The 19,708-nt window shown below is 32.9% G+C and overlaps 1 protein-coding gene and 1 long non-coding RNA gene across 2 annotated transcripts in view; one reads left to right on the top strand and one right to left on the bottom strand.

Annotated features, from left to right (window-relative positions):
- LOC128231757 (glutamate receptor ionotropic, NMDA 2B-like) overlaps positions 1–19,708 on the top strand; it is a 220,720-nt gene that overhangs the window by 42,076 nt on the left and 158,936 nt on the right. The window lies entirely within an intron of this gene.
- Positions 6,619–18,659, bottom strand: LOC128231758 (uncharacterized). The gene is made up of 3 exons (XR_008260431.1): positions 18,327–18,659; positions 10,943–11,329; positions 6,619–8,776 (listed from the first exon to the last, which is right to left on the bottom strand). It is a non-coding gene; the product is annotated as an uncharacterized LOC128231758 (long non-coding RNA).

The raw sequence follows: 19,708 nt of genomic DNA, 5'->3' as shown, positions 1-19,708 counted from the left end.
CAAACCATGACAGAGGACACGACACGACTATTTCAATTAATTTATATAAACAAACATAACAAAATAGTTTCAATACCCTGTGCTCTCATAAATGTTCGTTGTCAGCCTCCCTAACACAACACCTTAAGCAGCCCAATCTTTTCGTTACCGTGCGCATGACAATCTCCTCACACTTGAGGCTTAATCGAATCCCTACATTTTTTCCGTTTGTTCTATTAGTGTCCATCTATATTTGTATGAGCTTTACTGAAAGATTGAAGATAGATTTGAAAACGCTTGCTTATTGTTTGTCGGTGAAGATTATAGTAGCACCTTTTGGTCTGAGTGATGTGGATATACTTTGGAATAAACGCCATTTTAATGCAAAATTAATATACAAAGAGAAGACAAAAAATAACAGTACATTAACACCAAGTGGTAGGTGCCGATGCCGATTATGTTAGTGTATGGGCAGCAATACTTTAGTCATGCAAACATCAGAGAACCAATTACAAAATCATCAAAGTAAAGCACTAAGATGTCATTCTTTGTAGGCAGGAAAACATTCTAATTGATAAAGGGAAGAAAAACAACAATTTTTGGAAAAAAATACACGATTTTTTTCAATAATTATTTGTTTTGAGTTCATAATAATTTTCAATATACCATTGACATTTGAGTGTCCTTGGAAAATTATAAAACTCATGCATTTACACGAAACAACATTCTTAAAGCTTTCTTAAATTGCAGTTACTCTAATTGAAAAAGAAACATCAAGATGTACGATCAGTGTACATTTTGTAGTGATAACATAAACATGTTTAAAAATCGGTTTCTAACCATTGCATTGTAATAACTTACCTTATTATTAGTTACATAGTTCATTGGAAACATAAGCCGCTAATTATCAGCGACCCACATTACAGTGATCAAGATTGAGAGCTTAACAGATACCAACTATCAAAAGACAATTGTTTAATACCATTAAACCATCGTTACCATAGAAAACGTATGTCAAACAATGGAACGTTTGCAGGAAGTGCAAAATGAAACATGTATTCTACACCGAAGAAGTTAAGATGAACCCTTGAGGCCTCAATTACACTGGATTAACCTACGTGTCACTATTCTCTGCATTTTGTCTAGTTCTAATTAGACGAGCGATATACTAGCAACATCGTTAAGTTTGAAGACAAATGCGTTTTGTTTTGGGATCTTAATTATAAAGCTGTTTCGGTACATTTTCATTACTTTTCTCAATCCTTAATACAATTTTACTCGGTATGTTTTACGAATAGAAGCGTTTGACTAAAATATGTGTGGAATGAATATAATGTTCAGATCTCAAGATTGGAATATAGCCTTTATTATGCACTGAATGACCTTTTATTAACAGAAAGGCAAACGTATTAAATAAAAGACAATAAAACAAATATTAATGTTTTAAAGAAAACATATGATATATACAAATTATACTGTGAGTCAAAGTTGGGTGGCAAAATTAAAACCCAAAACAAAGAAGATTAGTAATACGTGTATGGTTGAATATTGAAAAACAATGCCACATGTAAAATAGAAGTTAAAAACTTGTTTGTATGTGCCCAATGCACGATCAAAGCAAACAGAGAATGTTTATAACATTCGCAACAACAACCAAATAAAAGAACGAAGAGCGAAGGTATACGTCATTACACGGGAGTTAAGAGGTAGGAAATTGTTTAAAAACATAAAATTGAAGGATGCCGTTAGGGTTTACACATGTGCTGGCTCCCAATGAACGATCGTTGTTTTTTGAACAAAATTCAAGTGTGTAGACTGCAGCTGCACTTGACTTCAAACGTGAAGAATAAAAACAAAAAATATTAGCTTTGCATTGCAAGTCATTACATTCAAAGAACGCCAATTATCATCAAGTTCTCATGAATATCTCCAAGTTTTACAATTTGCCATCATCGTGCCTGAGAAAAGGAAATGGTTCATTTAAAGTGGTAACAAGGTTTCACATCTCTTTTGACAAGAGGATAACCTTGAAGATGTGTTGCCACACGATTCACAAGTCAAATGTAAAGAATAGCGCGTTGTCAATGTTGTAGTAAATACGCTGAAACAGATTAGTAGTATTTCCGAGTCCTCACGGCATTATCACTGTGGCACAGAGCAGGATACTAATGGTATATATGTGATTTGCTTCTACAAATTTTACAATTGTAATAAAAATCCAAAAATAAAAATCCACTGTAAAAATCAATGTATAACGCTGTTGCATCATGCCTAATACAAATATCTTATTCATGAAACAGGGTACACATGGTATAATATCAAACTGATCAGATTAATTTTGTTGCATTCGGTTCAATGGTTTTGATGTATTATACAATACAATAGTTGATCTTTGTCTAGAATATCATATGCACGCTTTGGCTTTTCAATTAATATTGATGCAATGAGCGGCGATTAAAACAATTTGTTACATGTGTTACCGCTAAAAATTTGCAAAGGTTAGCTCAATTTTCCAGTCTTATGCAATCTCTGTCTTTATTGCTCCTAGAATAATGGAATTGATATAACACACAATGCTGGATTTGCACAGTTAGCTTTGTTCAAGTACTGGCAGAAAGATGTAGATATATTTATTAAGAGAAAACAATGGTAATACATGTGATACTGTTGCTTGCATAGGAATGTCATAGATATATTATATGAAGATGAATTGGAGCCTAAGTATAGATGACAATTTAGGTCTGGAATGACCCCTGTATATGAATAATCAAAGTGTTTTTTTATAATCAATATAAAACATTTTGATAATAAACTTATTAGTATTCAAGTCAAGCTCCTAATCCTTTTGTATTTTTACTCATCAAAACCTATATATTCTTCTAGTCGATAAATGACTAGCGAAAGCATGCATTTTAAAAAGATCGACTGAAGAGTGATAAGGTTATGAAATTTCTTGTGGATTCTCACAGAAATATTTTACGTATATAAAATGCTTTGAAAATTAACCTTCTGACAGTCAGCAGAAGTCCATATACAGTTACACGATACCAAATGAACGTTAATATATATAAAAGTCACGTTATAAGATGACTTAACGAGGCACTATATAATCGGGTCAATTTGTTTGCACGTGATATGATGAATAAGGATTAGATACGATGATGAATTTGGATAGTTTCGAAGTAATGGCAGTGCTAGCTGAATTAGAAAGATGATGAAATATCGTTAAAGAAACATCAGCAGAGAATTTTTTATAAAAGTGATACTGTTGCATGCATAGGAATCCCATTGGAATATAATCCAAACAAGTCAGGAATGAGCTCCGCATAATGTGAATACACAAATAATATGAAAACTAAACGTTTTGCCATTACAATAGTATAAAATTTCAAGTAAAAGCTGAGGATTCTTACTGCCATGTATTTAACCAAGAAGGCAGCATGTCACATCGTTACACGCGGGTCTCATATAATTATATTATTATTCATCGATAACTCTTCCAATTCGCCAACTCTAAATATCCAGCGATATTTGTCAGATGAATGATTAGCGATAGCATGAACATAAACCAGATAATATAGCAATATAAAATATATTAAACGCAATTTAGATGCAATAAATAACAAACTTTGTTTAAGAACAGATATTATGTTTAATTTTGACTGAAGAGTGATACGGGTTGTAAATACTCAGCAACAATTTGATTTAAATTAACCAAATCATGAAATAAATGATCGATGTCTGCAGGAAACAAACCATTTAAGTGAAAGTGTTTCATTAATCTTTGGTGGAAACGAGGAACGGATTTACGTAAATTTATAAAACCCATTTACGCCCTCTTTATTAATACGCCAAGTTCGATCTTGACATCAAGACTGATCTTTATGAAAAAAGATTTGTTACTCTCATTGAATACTTGCAATTCACATGTACAAATGTTTTCAACTTAAAATGAATACTATGTAATGACAAATCGCTGTTGAATCAAGATATAGATAAATAAATATTGTGTTTTATTTTTCAGCATGATGTTGCACATGATTGTGATGATTATCAGCATCTTTTAGCATTGATGATATTCATAGTAGAATAATAAATTAAACATACATGTAATAAAAATATTTTACCCAATTATCATTACAATATTGCACTTACTCGTTCATCGCCGATATTCTGACAATACAGTTCGACTAGCGCTAAATATATTTCTCGAAATTCCAAACATATACCGATGCAGCTAAATTCAATCTAAAAACTGGATGTTATATGGAAGTGACATTTTGAATATGTGTAATTCCCCCAAATGCAATCGTATCCTGGAGGGAGCATCAATGGTTAAGGACAACATTGATTCTTACCTTTTTATATATGCTAGCAAAATTGAATTTCGTTGAACATTGTAAATCTCAAAATAAAATGCATTCCTTATATTAAGGTGAACTAAAAACGCATTTGAAGTCTGACAAAGAGGTACATATAAATTTACAATTTGTCTCTCATTCATTTACAACGATAATCGTTGTTTTGTTGACTAATATTCATCGTGCAGCTTTTAGCTGCACTTCACTTCAATCGTGTAAAATGTAAAAACAAATATTGGCTTCCGTCTACAATTAAGAACATCTATAGGATGCAAATTACATGTGTTTATAATTTCGAGATTCACATTTTCTTTGTGATTTTCTTCGAAATATTTGTTCTTGTTGGAGATAAACAGTTCAACTATTTACATATATACATGTCTGATGAGAAATTCTGTCAAAGCATATTTTGGATTAAAGCATCCCAGTTCTTAGAGTGCAATGAATTATGGGATAACAAAGCGTGAAATGTGCGATTGACCTTGACATAGTAACTAAAAACGACCTCCAATTTGTGTTTGCAAATCCTAGATTTCGCAAACTCAAGTACCCTTTAAATACGCTGTAATCGAATACTGACCTATAATTTAGTTAGAAGGCTTCATTAAGGTGTGATTTTGGTGTTTTTTGTTTGCGAAATGTTTTTGGAAATTTGTCTAATTGACCCACCAACTTCGGGCCCCAGCGGGGTTTTTGCATAAAAACACGGGGTTTTTCACACTCCCGCGGGATTTTTCTCCCGTTTTTCAAGAGCTGGGGAAAAATCCCGCGGGGTTTCAATAATACACGATTCAAATTATTTTAGCTCAAAACAACATCTTATATCAAAAGAAACATTATGCTTCGACACCGGAAGTGAAATAACGCGAAACAAAAAAACCCCGCTTTTTAGTACGGGGTTTTTCTCCTGCGGGATAAAATTCCTACATTTTAGCAAAAAAAGAAATCAATTCAAGCTTTATGTTTTTGAGATTTTATACATTACTTTAATGTAAATACTAATTTGAATGACTATTCTAGAGTCATTTCTTTCATTTGAGAAATCTATTAATTTAATGCATATTTTACGGGAGAAAAACCCAGCAAAAATCAGGAATGCTATTTAACGAAAAAAAAAACACACCGACAAAAGCCATTTCAATTTCCAGCGGTTGGATGTTGTTAAGGAAGTGAAGTTGTTTTACATATTTATATTGAGTCAATAATATTAAGTTAACATGTGTTTTTAATAAAAAAAAACAATCAGATTTTAATAATTAGTTGTTTGTAACCGTCGGCATCGTCGATAAACAGCCGTTATAGCCATCAGTGATCTTCCAGTTTATTTATTGTCTACATGATCACTTTCATTTAAGACTTTAAAATTTCATTTAAGAACTACCAAGTGATATATAATTTCGTTTAAATAATGGATAACTAACCCCAAACCCCACTCCCCTTCACTGCCACTTAACATTTTAAAGCTGCACTCTCACAGTTTTGCCGTTTTAACAGATTTTTTATTTTTTGTCTTCGAATTACCCATTATTGGTATCTTGAAACCAGTGGTTAAAGACTGCTGTCAAAATATATGATAGCAGATTTTTAAATTTCAGTCAGAAAACTTATCTTTTATCTCTATAAACCGTTTCTTACGGTTCAAGAAAAATGCATGAAACATAAAATTTTAACTTAAAAAGAAAAAATCTGTGACTATTTTTTTGTCAGCAGTCTTGAATGCACTTTCAGGTTCCATGACAAAAATTAAAGAAGTTGTCAAAACGTTCAATGTGTGAGAGTGCAGCTTTAATAATTATCTATAATTATTTTATTGTCTAGGAAAAATACCATTAATGACTACATTTTTTTTTTGCTTAACAAAGATCTTTCCCCCATAGACACACACACAAGTGACAAAACCCATTTAATACTAATGTAATACTTTTGTAATCTATACCCTGTGTCCACAATGTTTTATACTGAATGTTAAAGGGTTGGTAAAACAGTATGGATAAGGGACTGTTCAATATGGGGATTAAACCCATGATAGACAATGCACTAGCATTGTCGCCTACTCAGCCCCGGTGGCTGACCCCGGTGGCTGATTCCCACCCAGACATACATTAAAGGGACTTGGACACCAGATGATCCAAAAACAAGATATTCAATATTACCTCAAAACAAGCCTAGCCGAATCAATACCAATTATTATGAGACTGATATTACATCATTTAATGTGTTTAAAAGATTTCATCACTGTCTCTCTCTCTGAGACAAGTAATCTTTAAAAAATAGCCCATAATGATTTTCCCGTTTATTAGTATTATCATATCTACTTTAAGCATGTAAAGGTCACATAAACATATATACAGATAAATACATGATTGCTATTTCTAAATTTACTTCGATTTACATGGTAGACAAAGTGAGTTAATTTCGACTTATATGATTACATAAGTAAGATTCAGTGCACTGTACACTGTTGAAACATAACAGTTTGATGATAAATTTTGACAATTTTCACTTTTTCTTGCAATGTAGAATCTTGAGTCCGGTCCCTCTATTATCAGATTCTGTGAAATAATTGCATTCAAACAATTGGAAGAGCTGCATGGTGTACTGAATACAGTAGTTTAATGAATTCCATCCACTAGCTGAATAAAGGATGAACACACATTTTAAAACCACATATCAGAAGTTTTTGGAGAGCATTATGTCAGCAAATTTAAATGCAAAACAGCGTTGGAAAATAAACAAGATTTTTTTTTACATGTTTTATCAATGATACATGGCGATCATCAACTTATTATAAAAATCAGAATTAAAAAACAACAACATTTAACCATTTATTAAAGCTGCACTCTCACAAATTGAACGTTTGACAAATTTTTTATTTTTTGTCTTGGAGCCATAGTTTTCGAAAATCCATAGAAAACAGTTAAATAAGACTGCTGAAAAATTAGATTGTAGATCTTCATATTTCAGTTCAAAAATTGATGTCTTATGCAACAAAACATTAATTTTCAAACATAAATATGAAAGTCCGCAATTTGATATTTTGGCAGCAATCTTTTATCACTGGTTTACAGATATTTACGCAAAAATGTGCTTTTTCCAAGACAAAAATATAAGAGTTGTAAAAATTGTATATCTGTGAGTGTACAGCTTTAACTGTCCATTTAAAATTGGCCAGTACAAATTTACTTTGATATTAGTATAATACTGTTATATATTTATAAATCAATATAAAAACAATATTCTAAGATCTAAATTAATAATAACTTTAAAAATGAAAAAAACGAATGAAGAAACATAAGTTCAAAATATGCAAATAAGCTGCACACTCACAGATTTACGGTTTTGACAGCTGTTCTATTTTTTTGTCTTAAATGAGCAAATTTCTACATTCTTTTTTGCAAATCAGACTGCTGACAAAAGATCAGATCGCAGATTTGTAGATTTCTGTTCGAAAATTAATGTAATGGCATTCAACATCACTTCTTGAACTTAAATAAGAAAGTAAACTATGCAGTCTTATGACACTATTGTTCATGCATTTTCGCATAAATTGGCTCTTTCCAAGCCAAAAAATAAAGAAGTTCACTTCAATCTGTGAGAGTGCAGCTTTAAGTCAATCTTAATCTTAGGGTCATACATCATTGACTAAATTCACTCTATTGGTCAGTAATCCGATTAGCTGTACATATTATTCTCTGATTCAATTAGTCTGACCAATATTAACAGCTTAGTTTCAGTCTAGCAAATAAATTCAACACAAGTTGTTTAATTCTTCTGAGACTGACATAGAATTAAAAACCCACATTCATGAAAAATATTTTCGATATATGAAAAAAAAACACACAAAAAATAGATTCAAGAATAAAAGAAATATGCATCCTTTAATATATATTGCATATAAACAATTAATTATCTATTATAAAGTTAACCTGAGTTACAATGTTTTATCTATAATTGTTGCCATTTATATTTAATAGTTATATAATTATCATGTCTATCAAACAAACCAAAAAAATGTCATTAAATATTTGAGATAAGCACAGGCTGACACAAGAACTAAATATTTCAGTCACAGTTGACAAGGCAAACAGTTCCTACCATGATATATATATATTTATACACATGTATGTCAATAATTCTCGAAAATTGTTCCACCGCCCCCCCCCCCTCCCTCCCCCATCGTGAATCTGCAACGCGTTCAGTAAAGATGAAAGATGTTTGCGGCGAACGTTTGCTGTTTGGTTTCCCGCTTAACGTATATGCGCTGTGTTGCAACAGAGATACAAAACAAAACGTTTGCGAGCGTTTTGTAAACGCTCGCCTGACTGAACGCACTGCTGATATCCTGGCCTCAGAACACTCTTTACATATCCCTCTTCCTCCTCTCTTTAAAATGATCGTCTTTTTGCCATTACTCTGTCCTCTCCATTGAAGTTAGCCTGCAATTTTAGAAAGGAAAATTTTAATTTCACACAAAAATGGCACTTGTTTATACCAGCACATTTGGCATATGACAAGAGCACCACCTGCGGGTTCTGAACGCTCGTCTGATTATATCCTTTTATTGTAAATTTATTTCATATTGTACATTTGAAAGTGAATATTCCAATGTTTAAAAGTGATAGCTCTGATAGTTTGCTTGTAAGCCGCCTTCTAAGCACATTATTTTATTAAACTTAAAATAATTAGACTATAGTCCACAAATACTAAAATATCCCCCATCCTCCCCATTCCCTTCTAAATGAGTTTGATATATTGAAGGCATAATCCTTTCATTTTCTATGAAGAAGCTTAGTGTCCATTTCTCAAAATCAACCAAAATTCACGTTTTTTACCCTAAAAACAGGTGAGACTCAATATCTTTAGGGTATAATGTGAAAAAGGGTATAAGATGTACAAGTTCCCCAAGTTTCAAAGTGACAACTTTGATAGTTTTCATGTAACTGACCTGAACGCAAAACTTAACCCCAAGGCAAGGATAACAATCAAGTGATGACAATTGCTGCTTGTCATTTTTTTCAATAATGTATGAATTTAACAGAGTTTATTAAAGGGACTAGACACCAGATGATACAATTGCAAAAAAAATAGATAACTGTCAAAAACTTACATACAATTGATATACTAGTGTATAACTTTTAATCTTACTTTAATAGCTATATAACATTGCTTAAGACACATAATTTCACAGCTTTTGCACATATTGTCGATATGAAACTTTCTGGGGTGTGTTTACCACATATTATATCCCAGTAAGTTTAAAAAAAGCATCAGTATATTTATCTGTATTCATAAATGAATATAATATAAACTTGGAAAACTTAATTCACTATTTTTACACAATTAAACCCAAATGAGATAGTCAAATGATTGCTCTGTTTATTTTAATCATGTAAAATTATTTATTATATACCCATCATTTATCCACAAGTAATACATATCGCAAAATACAGTAGTCTGTATTCCACTCTAGTGCACTACAGCCGTTTTCAACTCTTGTGACGTCACGTCATAACAACTTTACAAGTGTCATTGCGTGATGTTAAAATGATGTCATAAAACAAAATAATGTGTCCTTAAAGGGACTGTGTCACAGATTTGCACAAAAAAGTTTTTTCTGTAACGAATCTCAGGACAATTATCTAATAGAATGTGTTACGCTTTGATGTCATAATTGTAAAAAAAGTACCAAAATGTAAAAACAAAAAAGATTGTATCGGAGAACGGGTCCCGCGTCGCAAAAATTGAAGTCCAACTTCACGTGATAACACCTTCTAGCCAATCACGCATGATTGAATGAATTCTACCTTGAACACATACCCAGTAATCTTTTTTAATGGAAAAATACTAAGTAACTGCTAATAACTTAAATAAATTGTAAACTATGTGGTACTTCAATTAGTACGTTTCAATGCATTGTACACATCGATGCCAAGTTTATGTCCTTTTTCGACAATTTGTTTTTTCGCTATTTCATCATCTGTGAGACAGACCCTTTAAAATGACACTTATTATGAAAACATGTGGCTTTTAAGTGATGTAACAAGTAAATTAGTAATGTACATATAATAAAAGGGTTATTAGTATGGCGTTTTGATCCGGGAGGCTTGTGCCTTGTGAAATCCGAATCTGCAAAAATCCACTCAAGTTAAATACAACCTCCCGGATCAAAACAGTACTAATAACACTTTAGTATTATCAGCCTTCTAAATGATCACATCGACAGTTCTAGGCTTATTTTGAAGAAATACTGTTCTTGCCAACCTGGTGTCTGTCTAGTCCCTTTAAGTTTATGGCTACATTACACACAAATAAAGTAGGTTATGTTGCATGAACATAATCTTCAATAAAAAAAGCCTATTCAAAATATATTGTTGAATACTTCAATAATGTTTTTTGAGACATTAACAAAATAAAAAGACAATAAAAAAAGTCATATGCTCATTGACTTAAAGAATCCATGATAGCAAATTGATTGTTTAGTTTTATTCAATTACATAATTTAATCAATGACGTTCTAATGAGTAGGTCATATTTATGGAATAAGACAAATAACTATATCTTATACATGTGTATGTCAAAACTTTGCATTCATATATACATACCATTGGTGTTTGTTGCATTTGCAAGTCTAGAAGAAGATGATGATGCTGGTGTTCTTAAAGAGTGTGTTGCTGGTGTTCTTGTAGTTCAAGTAGTTTTATTCGGGTAGCTGTTGTTGCTGATGTTTGTGTTTAGGATGAATTTGTTCTTGAAGCCGATGTTTTTGTAGTTGTCCCTGCAGGAAGTGTTGATGTTCTGGGGTTGAAGTTGTTGTTCTTGAAGATGGGGTTGGTGTTCATGTTCTAGTAATCAGAGTTGTTCATAAATCTGGAGTTGCTTTTGTTTGTTTTTGTCAGAAGTATTGTAGTTCTTATACGCAGGGTTGTTCTTGTAAATTAAGTTGTTGTGTCAGGGGTTGTTTCAGGATCCCACTCAAATATGTCGAAGGCCTTAAAAATAAGAGAATGTGAAGCTGTGACAAGTTAAAGTTTTAAATGACAAAAAAGTTTCACATTTTAATTATATTTTTTCTTATTAAATTTAAGTTAACATTTTATGCTAAAGTTTAGAATGTTACAGAATATATATATATATATCCCTCCTTAGTTGAACCACCACTTGAAAGATTAAAACCTAAATTGTCACTATCAAGATGTGTTTTATTACCCCCAATTAACCCCCTAATTCACTCCATTTGTTAGGTTTAGAAGTGTTACTATGGAGACCTTCAAAGCCAATATTTTTAAACTAGTATTTTGCTTCAAACACTTTCAACAGAACCTACCATAAATCAAGAGTTGAAGTGGGCCCTGGGCCCCTGACAGCCAAGAAAGAACTTTACATTTGCAGGGCTTGTGGGCTTGTGATTATTTTGATCACTGATATGATAACATGGACATAATAAGGCCTATACAAATCTTTGTTTACACCCATCTGAATTTATTTTTTTCTTCCTATTTTTTTTTTGGCGTTTTGATCAAAATGCGTTTTTTCAGAGACCTAAAATAATACCCTGATACAGGTCAGTTTGCTAAAGAATTATGGTCGTCCAAAAAAAAGTAATGCCTACCTATCTACCCTTTTTTGGGGGGATGTTAGTAGAAACTAAGAATATTTGTTTCGCCTAATCAAGGATTTAATTTGAAGACAGTTTTGCTGCATACTGTATATATTTTTACTTTATTACATTGCATTGTGTGGGAGTAGGATTTGATATATTGGTGCAAGGTATTTTGATTATAACAATTCCAGGAAGTTTATCAAAATGCTAATCTTTATGCAAGATGTGTCATGTTTGGTGTCATTATTTTGCTTTTATAATTCACTTTTATATTCAATAATATATTGATAAATTTGTATCAATGTAAAAGTTTAATTTTTATTACAAGCAAATGAGGAAAATCAAAATAGTTCCTCAGTTGGTAAGATCCATCTACATTTCATGTCAGTATTTATCTTAGCTCCGCCCCTTTCACTGGACTTGACATTGTCCCTTTCACTGTTTTTGACATCTGATTGGCTGAGTTAAAATTGCCTTTTAATGTTCTTTATGAATGACAGTTTTATACAGGGAAAGCCTGGTTAATGTGACATTTATCATTATTCTGAAAATGGTGCTATAAATATGATTATGAATAGGCTTATAATTTATTTAAGATAATAAACATAATCTGCAGTTATGCACTTTAATTGATCAAAATACATGTTCCTTAATTATGCTTAAAATATAAATCCTTATAATATTGGAAGAGATACATGACTGTCAATATAGAATTGAACTTCAATTTCATAGCATTTCACAGAATTGATTAAAATAATTGCTTATGGTCATGTTGATTTATAGGCTAATAGCAAAGAGGGAAAAAAATAAGAAATATATATAATCATATGGAAAGGAAAAATTGAGGTGAATTTTATGTGAATATCTTAAATGTATAATTCTCCATTTTGCTAAAGTGGCTAATTGTTATTTAATTCAGATGTTTTTTGTTTTTTTTGGTACATTTTATTTTGGCATTTTGATATTATTTCAAGGATATTCTGGATATGCAGTTTTAATGTCTTTTGTTTGATTAAAAAAATAGTTTCTATTTGTGTAAGAAAAGCCAGACAAAACTATAATTATTGTTATTATATGCAATTGTTTAAACCTGGGAGTAAGATAACATATTATTGGTCCCAGTTTAAACATAATTTTGCTTTAAGTGTTTATTCATTATTTTTACCAGCTTTCTTTGTACAGTGCACTTAAAGCTGCACTCTCACAGATTGAACGTTTTGACAACTTTTTATTGTTTGGCTTGGAACCAGCCAATTTTTGCAAAAATCCATGGAACCAGTTATATTAATAAAACTACTAACAAAAAATCCAAAAATGATATAATATGCATTTTCCTTAAAAAACATCAATTTTTCAAACAGAAAAATGTGAAAATCCACGATCTGATTTTGTCAGCAATCATAAATTTATTTGCAGATATCTAGGCAGAAATTTGCTCTTTCCAAGACAAACAAAAAAAGTTGTCAAAATGGTATATGTATCTGTGAGAGTGCAGCTTTAATGTCATCTAACACCTAGATTTTAGAGTAATTAACAAGTCTTACTTTTTGTTTTTAATTTTAAGTTTAATCAGGTTATTATAAGGGCCCTTTCCATATCTTGATTAAGATTTTTTTTTTGGAAAAGTTTAATTATGTTCTCTCCTATTATTTTCTAATTGTGGACTTTTTGTTAATAGAGAATTTTATCTTCATTATCTCAACAACAACAGGATCAGAGTGGCATAAATGCAGCCACAGAGACAATTATAAACAAAAGACTTCTAAAATAGACCTGCCACATATGAAAAATTCATATAACTATACATGAAATAGACTTAAATCATACTGGATTTGCAATTGCAATTGCGTTATTTGTTATCGCTGATTTAAAAGGAACACTATTCTTAGAATAAAGGAGTGGAAATCCTGAACAGAAGTCTCTGACTGTTGAAAAAACTACATCAGCCAACCTCAAATACTCTAAGGCTGACCAACAGTAATCTTTCAGTAGGAACTGAAAACAAGGAGGCACACTAGGGGCGCTACTGTGCTATTCCCCAGTCATTCAAAGTACCCCCTGTGAACGCGTTAGCGGACTTGCGCCCAATTCTTAGCAAAATATTGTGCATGAGTGTAGACATTAGACATATATATTTAAGATTTATATAATCCAAATGTGAACTTATTTGACAGCTTCAAGGAATGGAGAGAACTCGGCGGATTATTTTGTTTCGCCAAGGCATGTAGGAAAATGAAACCCATTTCATCATAAATTCTGTTTATTGACCAGTCACTTTAACAATAGTAAAATGTTTCAACTAAAAAAAATAATATTAAGCTCTGCAATTTCAGAGTACCATCCACTCATGATATATTATCATTTATCATGGTGTAATTAATTAAGTCATTTTGACATCCTACTGTTAGTTTTAAAATAATATACTAAAGTAATAATTACCGGTACATGTACATTACCATGACAGTCACGCCAATGGGAAGACTTATTTAGGGACTGACATTATAATTCACCAGTCAATTGTAACCACAGCCCCCCCATGTCCGGGGAATAGCCGGGACTTTGACTTTCGGTCCAGCCGACCCCGGGTAAAATCCCCGCCCTGCGGGGACGAACTGATGGTTAAACCCCGGCCAAATGCCCCCGCACCCCAGAGACTCTATATAAGGCCCAATCTTGGCTTAATTTGGCCCTATGACAAAACCACCGCGGTCACGCGGCCCTGCGGGACCACCTGGAAAGTAAAAACATGGCCCTTTTCTCCGGCTATCCCCGGTATACCCCCGGACCTGGGTGGGGGGGGGGGGAGCGTGGATACAATTGACTGGTGCATCCATGGGGAGACTTATTTAGGGATATAACATTGGCATACAATTATATAGTAATTAGTTATCCTGACATGTACTTTACACAGAATCGCTACATGGTGACAGTTACTCTGGGACGGACATTACATTTACATACACTACCGTATACTAATAGTATTTCAGACATGAACATTGCAAAGACACACACCAGACACCCTTAGGGTGACTTAATTAGGGACAGACATAACACTGATATACAATACAGTAATTAATTATCCTGATGTGTACTTTACATAGAATCCCTACATGGGGACACTTAATCAGGGACGGACATTACATTAACACCACTATAGAAATAGTAATTCTGAAATGAACATTGCAAAGACACACACTATGGGGAAAGTTAATCAGGGCCTGTCACACTAAATTGACATACACTATATAGAAATAGTTATTCTGAAATTTATGAACATTGCAAAGACATACCCCATGGGGAGAGTTAATAAGGGACGGACATTACATTGACATACACTATATACTAATAGTATTTCAGACATGAACATTGCAAAGACACACACCAGACACCCTTAGGGTGACTTAATTAGGGACAGACATAACACTGATATACAATACAGTAATTAATTATCCTGATGTGTACTTTACATAGAATCCCTACATGGGGACACTTAATCAGGGACGGACATTACATTAACACCACTATAGAAATAGTAATTCTGAAATGAACATTGCAAAGACACACACTATGGGGAAAGTTAATCAGGGCCTGTCACACTAAATTGACATACACTATATAGAAATAGTTATTCTGAAATTTATGAACAATGCAAAGACATACCCCATGGGGACAGTTAATAAGGGACGGACATTACATTGACATACACTATAAAAATAGTTATTCTGATATGAAAATTGTAAAGACACACACCATGGGGACAGGGATTTCAGGGATAGACATTTCATTGACATACATTATAGGAATAGTTATTCTGCCATTATCATTGTAACAACAAATGCCATGGGGACAGTTATTCAGGGACGGACATTACATTGATGTATACACTTTTATAAGTACTAGTTATTTTGACATACTAACATTTTAAGACAAGCGCCATGAGGACAGTCATTCAGGGACAGATGTTACATTGACTAGACTTAATTGACATACACTATAGTTATAGTTATTCTTACATGAACATTGCAAAGACACACACCATGAGGAGACTTATTTATGGACAGACATCACACTTGACAATAACCATATACTAATAATTATCCTGACATTTACTTTACATAGAATTGAACCATTGGGACAGTTATTCAGGGACAAACATACATTGACTAAATGACAGTATACTATAGTAATAGTAATTCTGACATGTACATTGTAATGACACACCCAATGGTGACAGTTATTCAGGGACGGACATAACATTGACACACACTCCAGAAATTGGTATTCTCAAATGTACCTACAAAGAATCTCACCATGGGGACAGTTATTCAGGGACAAGCATTACAATTACATACAATATAGTATAAATAGTTATTCTAAAATGTACTTTATAACAAAAAATGACACTATAGTGACATTTATTCAGGGACGGACATTACATTTGACTTTCAATATATAGTAATAATCATAATAGTCATTCTAAAATGTATGGTACATTACAAAGACACGTGCCATGGGGTCAGTTATTCCAGGACGAACATTACACTGACATATACTATAGTAAGAGTTATAAGGACATTTAGTACAATGAAGAGATACACCCCATGGGAACAGCTATTCACGAACAGACATTACATTCATGTATACAACTTACAAATTAATAATTCTGAGGACAGGTACATTGAAAGTAATCACATCTTTGAAACAGTTATTTAGACCAATATAACAGTGACATATACTATAGTTATAGTTATAATGACATTTACATGGAAAAACACACACCATGGATACATTTTTTCTGAAGGAAGAATCTAACAAGCACAACTATGCAACCAGAAAGTCCAAACAGTAACAAAAATATGTCAAAACATGCACATACTGAGTCAGTCATCCAATTAGACTTTTGAAGGTACAAGCCCGACTTCTAACAATAATGCTTGGCATTAAATTTTTTATCAAGCCCTGCTAAATAAAATTTGGGCTGGTGTCAATTTTGACCACTGCAGTCAGCTAAATATGCCATTAATATATAATAATCATGCGCCAACCTGCAGATCATATATAGGCAAAACTGTTGTCTGTGTCATAAGAAGCTTAATAAATCTGAAATCTGGGGGCAGATCATGACAGTTTATATTGCATTAGGATGTTGAATGCGCAATTACAGGCAAAAGACTTTCATGAAAAGAATAAATACTTTTAATAATAATGTTGTTTTTTCTCACCGTTTTTTTAGGAGGGTGGGGAGGCCATGAATACCAGAGGCCTTACCTAGGGTCCTTGGGGTACAAGTCTAAAATAATAGACGTGTTATACGGGTTTCTTCCAATCCCTAATGTCTAAACGGGTTTGTGTAAAAACCAGAGGTGTTTGAAAAATATTGAAATTGTATTAAGTGCAGTATTTTATGGTTGAAATTGATCATAAAGGTTTATATTCATAATTTACCATACATGTAAAAGAAGTTATTTTGCACAAAACAAGCATTTAATGCATTAAAACACATTTACCTTTCCAATAAAATGAAAGTTAACTGACACAGACAACAATTATGCCAAACGGAACAACTCGACACAATCGTAATAAGTCGCCCACATCCGACAAGCTTCGAGATAGACCGTCAAACTCATAATTATTCGTTGGATACTTATTTTTTGTGTACGGAACTAATATAAAATAACATAATCTGGTAATATTACTTGTTTTTATGATATTTAATGGACGCAATATGCTTTAACCCGGAACAACTACCCACTTTTGCTACAAAACAATTTGTACATTAAGGATTTGCCATATCAAAAATCATAAAAAAATCTGTCAACGTACAATTATTTGGACTACTTGGGGTACGGGATCATTTGGCAGGGATTTTATCGGCAGTTTGTCCCCGCAGGACAAGGATTTTACCTGGGCTTGGCTTGACAGAAAGCCAAAGTCCCCGCTTTTCTCCGGACCTGGGAAGGCTGTGATTACCGGAGGCCTTACCTAGGGTCCTTGGGGTACGGGATCATTTGGCAGGGATTTTACCCGGGCTTGGCTGGACAGAAAGTCAAAGTCCCCTCTATTCTCCGGAACTGGGGAGGCCGTGATTACCCGAGACTGGGTGTATACCGGGGATAGCTGGGGAAAATGGGCCTTTGCCCGGGCTTAGCTGGACCGAAAGTCAAAGTCCCTCAGTTTACAACTGACTGGTGCATAACCAAGAGTTGTCCTACTTCTAAGCCACAGGTGCAAGTCACATAATCAATAATCGCCTTATATATGGGATAAGTGTATTAAGATATTCTTATTAAAATTGTTTGTGTCAAGTAGATCTACCTGTGTTCTTAGCTGATACATATTCAACAAGCCACACAAAAATGCAATAGAATAAAATATATATGACTTACCATGGAAGTTAGGGATATATCCATTTTGGAAAACTTAGTGTCATTCAGTCATTCTGATTCATCGTTCTGCAAAGCTCGATGATTTTGTTTATCTTCTATGAAAAACAAAATAATTCGTCTGACACATTCGTAATTTTCCAGCATGATACATGTACCCTGGTATTGATTATTGTAATTGTATGTTTGTGTTAAACCGGTTTAAAGTCAGATTCAAGTACCAATAATTAAACAATTTTAAGCAATATTATCTTTTTAACGTTACAACTCTTTAACGTCACGTATAATTTTCATTCCTGCAGTATTTTTAAAGACGGTTAAAAAAAGGAAGATTTAAAAAAAAAAGAAGGTTACATTACACTATTTCATAAGTTTCGAAATTAGTTAAATTACCTTTAATAATATCATTTACATAACTAACATGGTTGTTATATTAAACATATAAGATACATATGTAGTAACATTTGTTTTTGCTTTAAATGAAGTGCAATAATCGCGTTTAAATCATAAATAGTCAAAACAGGTTTTGCTGGGTTTTTCTCCCGTAAAAAACATTCATAAAATTTCTGTTGTTCTTTAAATAAAAAGCAAGTATTTCAAAATCCTTAAACAAGTGATAATTAACATCATAACAATAATATACTAGCTTAGAAGTGGGGTTTTTACGGATTTTGCATTATCGGTAAAATCTTGGAGTTTTATCCCGCAGGAGAAAAACCCCGTACTGAAAAGCGGGTTTTTTTTGTTTCGCGTTATTTCACTTCCGGTGTCGAAGCATAATGCTCCTTTTGATATAAGATGTTGTTTTGAGCTAAAATAACTTGAATCGTGTATTATTGAAACCCCGCGGGATTTTTCCCCAGCTTTTGAAAAACGGGAGAAAAATCCCGCGGGATAGTGAAAAACCCCGTGTTTTTCTGCGAAAACCCCGCTGGGGCCCGAAGTTGGCGGGTCAATTAGACAAACTTCCAAAAACATTTCGCAAACAAAAAACACCAAAATCATACCTTAATGAAGCCTTCTAACTAAAGTATAGGCCAGTATTCGATTACACCGTATTTAAAGGGTACTTGAGTTTGCGAAATCTAGGATTTGCAAACACAAATTGGAGGTCGTTTAAAGTAAACTTAAACATTCATTGCTCGGACTATTTCTCCACTTCGACATCCACAAACCCGCAGTTTTATCTTGGCATTTATTTCTAGATATTTTAACATGTTTTTGTTATTAACGCATTTGGATAAACAGTAAATTAGTAATGTTTAATGTCTTAAGTTTAACAATTTTCTTTTTTCTATATCGATGCATGCTATTGAATCTCAGAAGTATAATTTGAATCCGTTTGCGATATGTTAAGCCGTGATAAATATTTATTAGATAGGGTC

The sequence above is a fragment of the Mya arenaria genome, chromosome 4, assembly GCF_026914265.1.
Source record: "Mya arenaria isolate MELC-2E11 chromosome 4, ASM2691426v1".
NCBI lineage: Eukaryota > Metazoa > Mollusca > Bivalvia > Myida > Myidae > Mya > Mya arenaria.
Note: the sequence above shows the minus strand (reverse complement) of the source record. Positions and strands in the feature narration are given on the sequence as shown.